The following is a 12,362-nucleotide window of genomic DNA, read 5'->3' as shown; positions in this document are numbered from 1 at the left end:
CTATGTTTATTGATTAATTATCATTTAGAGGGATTTATTGACTATTTTATATATAAATATTAAAAGTTATATTTTAGAATTTTGGCATTACTGTGAATATGTATGTGATAGGAGAGCAGGGTCAGGTAGATCATGAAATACAAGAATTTTGGGGATTCAATGTAGGCTCGACACATATTCATTATGTGTGGGATGCATTGAAGGCCCATATAAGGGGAATATATTTCTCCAAAATCAACCGGTACAGATTTGAACTTCGTCAAAGGGAACAACAGTTGACAGAGACAATTAGGAGATTACAGGGGGTATTGATCGCTAACCATAATGAGCAAAATATAACCCAGTTAAAAGAGGCCAATGCACAGTTTAAGATACTTTTATATAGCAAAGCTCAACATAAGCTCCTTTTCCAGGGCCAAAATCGCTTCTGTGAATCGGGGAAAACGGGAAAGTTCTTGGCACGGTTGGTTGCTAACCAGAGAGCGGCTACTACTATGAGTGAGATCAGGAACTCAAAAAGGTAATAGGGTGAGATCTCTACCGCTGATTAGGGAAGAATTTGTAAAATACTACTCTGTGCTCTATCAGTCGGATATTACGCTTAGACGGGACAATATGGAGCAATACCTACAACAATTAGGACTCCCCCAGTTAGAACCACAGGATAGGGAAATGTTGGACCGCCCTATTGACCTGGAGGAGCTACGATCGATTCTTCCATTATTGAAATATAATTCATCCCCTGGCCCTGATGGCTTGCCGTTTTAACTCTACAGGTATCATGCTAAATCGCTCCTCCCAATTCTTCTGCGGGTCCTAAATGAATCCTGTGGATATGGCGCTTTGCCTCCATCATTCAGAGAGGTAGTGATTACCTTGGTGTTGAAAAAGGATAAAGATGGATGCGATATGGGTTCATATAGACCCATATCGCTCTTGAACACAGATTATAAGATCTTTGCCAAAATATTGGCTAATTGTTTGAAAAGGGTCATAGCCTCTCTGGTACATAATAATCAGACGGGATTCATTCCGGGCCGACAAATACAGATGAGTCTCTATAGGGTGTACTTGAACCTTTCGGTTGGGGGTAGTATAGACCACTCCATCCTGTCTTTAGATGCCGCAAAGGCGCTTGACAGGATGGAGTGGTCTTTTTTGTGGGCTACTATGTCTCACTTTGGATTGGGGACCGTATTTACAGAGATGACTCAAATGCTATATGAACGACCGTTAGCCCGGCGAAACATCAACGGCATCTGCCCTTCCCCTATTATGATGCGGCGTGGGATGAGACAGGGATGTCCTCTCTCTCCCCTTCTTTTTGCTTTATTTATTGAACCATTGGCATGTAAGATCAGTTCAGATAATAGTATAGACGGCTTTGGGGAGGCAGGAGTGAGCGATAAAATAAGCCTGTATGCCGATGACGTCATTTTGTTTTTGGCTCGGTGATGGAAAGCTCTCCCTTATGTGATGGCAGTAATAGAGGACTTTGGGAGAATCTCGGGCTATCGGGTTAACTGGTCCAAGTCATCGCTCCTCCCGCTTAACCGCAAGGCCGTAGATGAGGGGAGTGGAGTAAAGGTTCTTGCTCCGAATGATACCTTAGAGTACTTGGGGATTAAGATTGGTCTTCCTATAAAGAGGTTTTATGAGCTTAACTTAACTCCGGTCCTGAACAAAGTAAAGTCTAAAATATGTGCTTGGCAGAAATTGACTTTGGCTCAGACGGATCGTATAGCGCTTATTAAGATGATTGTCCTCCCTATTGTGATGTGCCCAATGTGTGCTTCCCCAGTATGGATTGATGATATTTTCTTTCATAGTTTGGAGTGCCTTATTAACGATTTAATATGGGGGAGAAAGAGGGTGAGAATAAAACAAAAATATCTATGGCTGTCGGAATTAGATGGTGGGCTATCACTCCCTTTCTTTCAGGGATACTATTTGTGTGCACAGGTTCAGCTCTGTTGTAGATTCACTGATAGTTTATTAGCACAATATCTGTTGCAGGTTCTGGGGAAACCAATAGAGAATATTTTTTCATGTTTGGAATCTGGCTATTTGTGGGTGAGGAAGTCCTTATTGATTCCTTGGTCCCTACACATGGTCTGGAATAAGCTTAAGAGGACTTTGAAAGTCTCTCACTCTTTTGCTTTCACCCCTGTGTGGGAGAACAGGAACTTGACGGAATTTTTTAAAATCACTGATTATGCTTACTGGTCACGTAAGGGGGTGGTTAATATGTGTCATCTTTTCGTATGTGGACACTTTAAATCCTTTTCTGATTATAATTTCACGGATAATACATTATTAGATATGTTTATGTACTCACGTTTAAAACACGCCTATGAGGCCTCTAGGAACAAAGGTTGTATTTTTCCACGGGAGAATGTATTTTTCGATTACTGTTATTCCCAGATAGGTGAGAGGGTCAAGATAGCTAACCTATATAGTAAATTGCGAACAGCACTGGCAACTGTAACTTTATACAAAAGCTCAAGTAAATGGGAGCAAGAGTTGCATTGCTCACCATTGCAATGGTCTAGTATTTATAGGAATGTGAGAAAGGCTACAATTTTCTAATACTCATAGATTAATGCAATTTAAGATCCTTCACCGATTGTACTATACACCCAAAATCCAAGAGAAATTTTCCCGGAATAGAGGCCGAGACTGCTGCTGCCCGAAATGTGGGTATGTGAATGCGGATTTCAGGCATTTACTCTGGGAATGTAGTAAAATAAAAAGGTATTGGGAACAAGTCTTTGATGCCCTACAAAAGGAGTCCTTCTCGAGGTACAGCGCTGTGATGGTGACAGTGCTGCTGGGAGATTATACGCTAGATATGGATGTTCCGGCCCGAGTTAGACAGATCTGGATGAGGGGTTTGATGGTGGCAAAAGTTATTTTAGTCAGACATTGGGGTTCTGTTTCTCCACCCTCGATAAATGAATGGATCCTGTATCTTCAACAAATTAAAGTATATGAGGATATGGAAAGGAAACAGAGAGCGGCACGCCAGACTGTTCAGACATAATGTCTGGTGTAACCATATTGGTTTTTAACAGAGCTGGTAGTGACGACAGCCAACAGGGGGGGAAGGGAGGGGCGTTTATAGTTCTATTACACATAGTAAGCATGAATTTGCAGCCCTTTTCATAATCTTTGTATGACTCTACTATCCGTTTTTAGGATAGCTGTCTATCTTTGTATAATGGTTTCTTTGCACTGGCTGCTTTTTCTAGTATAAATGTGTTTTGTGTTTTACCTTGATGAAAATAAAAAAAAATTAAAAAAAAAAAAAAAAAGGGATTATGTGGTCGGAGGTATATTAGACGGTAAATAGATATCATTTTTACTGCAGGCCAGTGGACTATAGGCCCCAAAAATTATTCATTGACCGTACAGAAAAGAACAATTGATAATGTGGCTGGAGGTACATTAGGCGATTTACCGTATAACAATTTTACTGTTTGCCAGTTAGATTACAGGCCCCAAAAATTATGCATTCACTGTACATAAATGATCAAGTGATTATGTTGCTGGAGGTATATTAGACGGCCATTCAATATCAATTTTATTGCAGGCCAGTGTAGTATAGGCCCCAAACATTAGGCATTCACCGGACAGAAAAGAACAAGTAATTATATGGCTGGAGGTATATTAGACGGTCATTAGATATCAATTTTACTGCAGGCCAGTACAAATAGATGTCAAATATATATGTTTAAAAGAACAAAAAATATAAAATTGGATTAAAAACATGGCTAAGGAAATCCCCCCTCTTCGAAAAACCCCAAATGATAATAGTTGAAGTTCGATAACACGTGGTCTTCACAGGTGTTGAATTCCTTCGAGGTCCCAAACATTAGGCATTCACCGGACCGAAAAGGCCTTTTAGCCACTATTTTTACCTAAGACAGGGACCATTATTTGTTCTGGGTGGTGGAGGATATTTGTGGGCTGTCATGAGGAAATTCAATTAAACGTGGTCATTAAAGGTGTTGAATTCCTCCGAGATCCATGCCTCATTCATTTTTAGAAATGTGAGGTAGTCCACACTGTGCGCTTATCGGTCATGATCCTCCCTGCTGCACTGAACGTCCTTTTGGACAGGACACTCAACGAGGGGCAAGCCAAGAGTTCCATGGCAAATTGTGCCAGCTTTGGACATAGGTCAAGCCTGCACAACCAGTAGTCCAGGGGTTCCTCGCTTCTCAGAGCGCCCACATCGGCCGTTAACCCGATGCAATTGCAGTGTCCCACTCAGTTACACGTGGGAACTGCAAAATATTTTAAAGCTGTATTTTCATACTGTATGTCATTTTGCACTGCAACACCTGTGGTATCCCTGTTCATAGGCTGGTCTGGTGTAATTTATACATCCCACCACTAGATGGGGATAAAACTTAGGTTCTATAAATACCTAGGTCAGGCCTAGTGAGGGAGACCAGAGATCAGGGATTAGTAATCTGATGCTGAGAGTGAGAGAGTGCAGATCTAGCACTTCTGCTCAGATGAAAGTTTAGTCCAGAAAGGGACAAAGGAAAGGATTAACAACCAAAGGATAAAAGCTACCAACCAGGCATTAAAGACCTTTGGATATTCAGGTGAAGGATACCATAGCCTCCGGCAACCTCACCCAATTGCACTGATACAGAAAATTCCGGCTAAGCTTAAATCCAGCCTAAGAAAGCCTATAAACAGTGGATTCGCAGAATAACTCTACTGCTAACCAAAAGCTGCAATTTGATTGATGTACCTACTGCAACCAAAGTCAACATCAGTAAAAGTTGTGAGTTGTATCTTACCACTGTCTACCTCATTATTACTACTATTGGTTGTACCACCATTACCGGTACTGGTATCACGACAAATACCATCAAGGGACTCAGCCGCAACAAGCACCCTAAGCACCCCTAACATCAAGGGCATCTCAACCACCATCTTGGCTGATGCTTCCCTACCACAGAGCGTGCCCCGGAGGATTTCGTGCTGTCCACCTCAACACTGTGCTGCCAGCCCAGATAGGCTTTTTGCTAACCGTGAGTAAACTGATGAACTGTGTGTTATTATTTGGCCCCTCATCGGTCCACCGTGCACCTCACGTGTTGCCCCTGCGCTACTGGCTGGGTGCACAATCAGACACCGGTCGGTCTAGGCGTTCCCTGAGGCTGGATTCGGAGGGCGGCTGTCGATGGGTTGGGTTATCTGAAGTGACCAACACATCTTAAAACCGCCCTCTTCTTGCATGCGCTGTAGGATTGATACTCACAACTGTTTCTCTGTGGGTGGAATTTTTCTGCCAGTGCCATGCTGGTAACATGTCCGCCATTTTGTGTTTGTACCGGGGGTCCAAGAACGTTGCCACCCAGTACTGGTCCTTGCCCTTCATGCTTTTTATACAGAGGTCCCTCTTCAAACACTGGAGCATGAAGGCCCCCATTTACACTAAATTGGAAGCTGTGGAGCATCCTGGCTCCTGCTCATCGCCCAGGAGAATGTCGTCCTCGGTCTCCTCCCCCCATCCACGGACAACACCAGGGATCCTAGAAAAGTTTAAAGCTTGCTATTCTTGCTCCTCCTCCTCCCCCCAGGCACCATCCTCCTCTGACTCCTCTTCAGACTCCTGCTGACTTGTCTCAGATGGAGTAGCCCCCCCCTGGGAATTCATTCAGCATTGCGACTTCCTCATCTTTCTGCTCCTGCTCCTCGACGGCTTGATCAATGACACAACGCAATGCACGTTCCAGAAAGAAGGCATAAGGTATGATGTCACTGATGGGGCCCTGGTTGCGACTGACGATCTCATCAAATGCCCACAGAAGTCTGCATGCGTCACGCATGAGCAGCCACTAGCACGGTGAAAAAAAAAAACAAGCTCCCAGAACCTGTCATGCAGCAGAGTTCGTAAAGGTAGTCGTTAACGCCACGTTTCTGCTGGAGAAAATTATCAAGCATATACAAGGCGAAGTTCTAGCGAATCGGGCAGTCACAAATCAGACGTCTGACGGGCAAGTGGTGTCGCCGCTGAACATCAGAATGGCGAGCCATGGCCGTGTAAGATCTTCTAAAATGGGCAGAGATTTTCCTGGCATGCCACAAGACATCCTGGTCCCCGGGGTATTTGGCAAGGAAGTGTGCCATGCATGGCACGTGTGTCATTTTGCCCTGTTTCAGCGCGCTCAGCATATTGGCACCGTTGTCGCACACCACTTTACCAATTGTCAAATTTAGCGGGGTTAGTCACTGATCGGCCTGTGACCGCAGAGCTGAAAGCAGTGCAGGACCGGTGTTGCTCTTGGCTTCCAGGCACAAAAGTCGCAGCACAGCATAGCAACGTTTTACCTGGCACGTCGAATAGGATCTGGGGATCTTGGGGCTTGCAGCGGAAGAGGCAGTAGCAGTTGAAAAGGAGGAGTCAGCCAAGGAGGAGACGGAGGATGGAGTAGGAGGAGGAAAAGAAGAGGCAGGCCTGCATGCAATCCATGGTGGTAACACCAAATCCACACGGGTGCCACGGGTTACATGCTTGACGGCCATCAGAAGGTTCACCCAGTGGGCAGTAAAAGTTATGTACCTTCCCTGCCCGTGTTTGCTAGACCACGTGTTTGTAGTCAGATGTATCTTGGCACCGACACTATAGCTCTGGGATGCCCTTCTATTTCTTTCCGTGGACCTTCCATTGCGGTATGCCAAAGGCCACAAATTTTCTAAAGGCCTCCGAGTCTACTAATTTATATGGCAGAAGTTGGCGAGCTAGCAGTTCCGACAAGCCAGCGGTCAGCCGTTAGGCAAGAGGATTATACAGCGCCATTATTTTATTACGCTCGAACATTTGGTCCACGGAAGCCTTCCTTGTGCCAGATAAACGCGACGACGGCACTGTGGAAGGTGGAGTGGAGGACAAATGGGAGGAGAGAGGAGAAGGAGGAAAGGCAGAACCTGGAGCACCAGGAGTGTGGCTTTGCGGGTTCTGACTACGTTTCTCCCACTGGGCTCGGTGATGGGAGGCCAGGTGCCTTCTTAAGGCAGTCATCCCTAGGTGAGTGTTGGGCTTACCGCGACTTATGCGTTGACAGCACAGGCTGCAGATGGCAACACTATTATCAGCAGCTGAGAAGTTAAAAAAAGATGTGACCGTGCATGGTGGATGGCTCGCTCGAGACACATTTGCAATCTGCTTTTTGCCTCCTGTGCACTGCGAGTTCTGCCTGCTTCTCCTCCCTATCTGCTTCTCCATATCTCCATCTGAACTCCTCTCCTCTTCCTTTCTCGTGGGCACCCACGTGACACTTCATCATTGTCACCTTCACCATCACTGACATTAGAGATCTCGGAGTAACAGCAACAGCGGGGATCACACTCCTTGGGCTGATCTGGGTACTGTCGTCAGACCACTGGGTGGTGGTCGTTGCTACCTCCTCTTCCTCATCCTGCCAAGAATGGCTGCGCATCAATAAGGTCTGGGAATGGATGGGAAAATAATTCCTCTGACTTGAGTGGAGTGGCTATGGTGGTGGTGGTGTCTTTGGGGGTGCACACAGCAGAGAGTGAGGAGGGTGCAGATACAGAGGATGAGGAGGAAGCAGAAGCGAAAGGCTGAGTGAGCCACTCAACCAACTCTGGTGTGCCCTTTGACATAATCGCATGCACCTTCTCCAACTTCCAACTTAGGATCCGGCCTGGTGCACCTGCCCGACCCCTACCACCCCTGCGGAATGGCCTGCCTCTTTCTCTGCCTGTCATTTTCAAAATGACCCTGTGACAAAAGTCCCTATAGAAGAGCAGTATTTGTGGAAGCAGGCTGTCACGGATGTTGTAGGGGAGAACACCAAAAGACAACAAGACGGAAGGGAAAAGACACTAGGCCTCACCGCTAGGGAAGGAAAAGGGTCACCACCTATGAAACCCTGCTCCTGGCCCTAACTACTATCCATATGGGCACCTCTCGATGGTAGAGAAAACCCTGGTAGCCCTCAGATGCCCTAGACTTATGACCGGGCAGAGACAAACCGCTCCTTTCCTGGTGAAGGAACCAGCGTCTCACTGAGGCCTAGTAAACAACAGAGGGAGGGAGGAATACAAAACACAACAAGCTGAACACTTAACTTCTAAGGATGATGGAAGATGGATGATCAGGACTTCAACTAGAACCACACTCCAGCTCTTCCAACACCAAATGAAGCTATCCAGAGCAAGGAGTGATGGGTGGAGTCCAACTAAATAGGGGAAGGTAAAGGTCACATGATCCACACCTGAACAGGAGGTGTGGACATACAAGCAACACACAGACAAAGTGAAACCAAAAGATGCTGTCAGATCACTAATGAGCAGATAATCTTTCAGATCTTCTCAAACCTGTCACCGGTGTGACAGTACCCCCCCTTCTACGGGTGACCTCCGGGCACCCAGGACCAACCTTATCAGGATGAGCTCTGTGGAATGCTCTCACCAGACGACTAGCATTAACATTGGTCGCTGGAACACACATCCTCTCCTCTGGTCCGTACCCTCTCCAATGAACGAGATACTGGAGGGATCTCCGGATAACTCGGGAGTCCACAATCCTGCTGATCTGAAATTCCAAATTGCCGTCCACCATGACAGGAGCTGGAGACAAGGAGGACGACTCAACAGGTTCAAAACATTTATTTAACAACGATTTATGAAATACGTTATGGATTTTTAATGCCTGAAGAAGTTCAAGACGGAAGGCTACAGTCTTAACAATGGCAGTGATCTTATATGGACCAATAAATCTTGGTCCCAACTTCCAAGAAGGTACCTTAAGTTTAATGTTTCTTGTAGACAGCCACACAGAATCACCCACTCTCAGGTCCAGACCACTCATACGTCTCCTGTCAGCCGCACGCTTATACCTGTTGCCCATCTGTTCCAGGTTATTTTGGATTTTCAGCCAAATAGAAGACAAAGAAGAGGAAAATCGTTCCTCCTCAGGAATGCTGGAATTATGAGCACCAGAAAATGTACCAAACTGTGGATGGAACCCATATGCCCCAAAAAGCGGCGACTTATCAGTGGATTCTTGTCTACGGTTATTTATGGCAAACTCAGCTAATGACAAAAATGAAGACCACTCTTCCTGATTCTCTGAAACAAAACATCTCAAATAAGTCTCCAGATTCTGATTAGTGCGCTCTGTCTGTCCGTTCGACTGAGGATAAAAAGGCGAAGAGAAGGACAATTGTACACCCAGACGAGTACAGAACGCTCTCCAGAATCTGGAAACAAACGGAGTCCCTCTATCGGACACCACATCAGAGGGAATGCCATGTAGTTTCACGATGTTGTCGACAAACACCTGCGCAAGAGTTTTAGCATTGGGTAGACTAGATAATGCAATAAAGTGTGCCATTTTACTAAAACGATCGACAACCACCAGAATCACGGTCTTTCCTGAAGAATTCGGTAAATCCATGATAAAATCCATGGACAAATGGGTCCAAGGTCTGAACGGGATGGGCAATGGAAGCAGAGATCTGGAAGGCCGAGTATGTTTCACCTTAGCACGTGCACAGGTACCACAGGCTGACACATAGTCCTCAATACACTTACGCAACCCCGGCCACCAGAATCTGTGAGAGATGAGATCGATAGTCGATCTGCTCCCAGGGTGCCCAGCAAGCACCGTACAGTGATGTTCCTCGAACACCTTGTGACATAATTCAGGGGGAACAAACAATTTCCCCTGAGGACAAGAGTCCGGAGCATCCTCCTGTGCCTCCAACACCCTGGCCTCGAGATCAGGATAAAGAGCGGAAATAACTACCCCTTCAGATAAAATAAGACTAGAGTTATTAGACTCACCGCCCCCAGGAAAGCTACGTGACAAAGCATCCAACTTGACGTTCTTAACCCCAGGGCGGTAAGTGACGATGAAGTTATATCTGGTGAAAAACAATGACCATCTGGCCTGTCTTGGGTTCAGTCGCATAGCCGACTCCAAGTAGGCCAGATTCTTGTGATCCGTAATTACCGTAATAGGATGAATTGCTCCTTCCAACCAATGCCGCCATTCCTCGAAAGCCAACTTTATGGCCAGCAATTCCCTATTCCCCACATCATAATTCCTTTCAGCAGTCGAAAGTTTTTTAGAGAAAAATGCACATGCGCGCCATTTACTGGGTGAAGGATCCTGTGACAATATTGCTCCTACCCCAACCTCTGACGCGTCAACCTCAACAATAAATGGCTGAGACACGTCCGGTTGCACCAGAACAGGGGCCGAAGCAAAACATTCTTTCACAGCATGAAAAGGCCTGTAATGCTGCATCAGACCAGATTGAAATATCAGCACCCTTCCTAGTCATGTCTGTTAAAGGTTTAACCACTGATGCATAGTTAAAGATAAATTTAAGGTAGTAGTTGGTAAACCCCAAAAACCGGATAAGCGCTTTCAGATTTTAGGGTCGATCCCAGTCCAACACGGCACGGACCTTCTCGGGATCCATACGAAAACCTGAGGATGATAGCAGGTAACCCAGAAATTGCACTTCTTGTACAGCAAATACACACTTTTCCATCTTAGCATACAACTTATTCTCTCTTAGGATCTGTAACACCTGTTTCACATGATCCTGATGAGTCTCCATATTAGGTGAATAAATTAGTATGTCATCAAGGTATACAACGACAAACCTCCCCACCAGATGATGAAAGATGTCATTGACAAAGTGTTGAAAAACCGCAGGAGCATTGGTTAACCCAAAGGGCATGACCAGGTTTTCAAAATGACCCTCAGGGGTATTAAAAGCGGTCTTCCACTCATCCCCCTCCTTAATCCTTACCAGATTATATGCCCCCCTCAGATCCAATTTGGAGAATACCTTGGCACCAACAATCTGACCAAACAAATCTGGAATCAAAGGAAGGGGGTAAGGATCACGGACGGTAATACGATTGAGCTCACGGAAGTCCAGACATGGTCTCAGGGTACCATCTTTTTTCTTTACAAAGAAAAATCCAGCAGCCACTGGGGACTTGGATTGTCTAATATGTCCCTTTGCCAAACTCTCGGTGATATACTCTCGCATAGCCTTTCTTTCGGGTTCCGAAAGATTATACAACCGAGATTTGGGCAATTTAGCTCCGGGAATAAGATTGACGGGACAGTCATACTCCCGATGCGGAGGCAACTCCTGATTACCATTCTCAGAAAACACATCAGAAAATTCAGAAATGAACGAGGGTACAGTTTTAGTCGTGACCATAGAGAATGATGCATTAAGACAGTTGTCCATGCAAAAATCACTCCACTTGAGAATCTGTCTCGCTTGCCAATCGATGTTAGGGTTATGTTTGCTTAACCATGGTAAGCCCAACACCAACAGAGCAGGCAGACCCTCCAACACATAACAGGAGATAGATTCCTGATGCAAAACACCCACTCTTAAATGAATGGCATTCACTACCTGAGACAGGCATTTTTGGGCGAGAGGTGCTGAGTCAATTGCAAAGACAGAAATACTATTCTCTAATGCATTAGTAGTCAACCCGTGAATGCGTACAAACTGTCCATCAATCAAGTTAACTCCTGCCCCACTGTCGATAAAAGCTTTGATTTTCACAGTTTTGGACTCTAGCGCCACCTCGGCTGACAGGAGAAAACGGGTACTACCAGTAAAAGACAAAAGTAGGTTTTCTTGCTGCCCACCCACACTTCCAATAGTAATTTGGGGATTAAACTTTTTTTTTTCTTTGGTTTACACCTTGATGCTGCAAGTACGGACAAATATTCACAAAATGTCCCTTCTTGCCACAACAAAAGCAGACTCCTTTCACATGACCCAAGTTTTTGCCAGTAGTTCCAGGAGTAGCTCCTCCTAACTGGATAGGCTCATCACAAGGCACAACCACCCGAGTTTCTCCACCATAAGTGTCAAAGGAAGCAGTACCCTTATTGGACAGTACGTTCTGAAGGTGAGGACCCCTAGATCTCTCCCTCAGGCGTCTATCAAGACGTACAGAAAGGGACATAGCTGCTTCCAATGACTCAGGATTTTCATGAAAAGCCAATGCGTCCTGCAGTCTCTCAGAGACCCTGGCAGAATTGGCTACGGAGAGCAGAATAGTTCCACTCTGTATCCATAGCCCATCTCCTAAATTCAGAGCAAAAGGTCTCCGCAGAACGTTCTCCCTGCCGCAAATCCCGTAAATTGGTCTTGGCCTGAGAGATCCGATCCGGGTCATAATAGATTAGACCCAAGGCTCTAAAGAATTAATCTACCGACCGGATGGACGGTGATCCGGTCGGCAGAGAAAAAGCCCAAGATTGTGCGTCCTCTTTAAGTAATGAAATAATCATACCCACATGTTGACACTCATCACCAGAA

This window comes from Bufo bufo, chromosome 3 (genome assembly GCF_905171765.1).
Source record: "Bufo bufo chromosome 3, aBufBuf1.1, whole genome shotgun sequence".
NCBI classification, from domain to species: Eukaryota; Metazoa; Chordata; class Amphibia; order Anura; family Bufonidae; genus Bufo; species Bufo bufo.
This window is presented reverse-complemented; position numbering follows the sequence as displayed.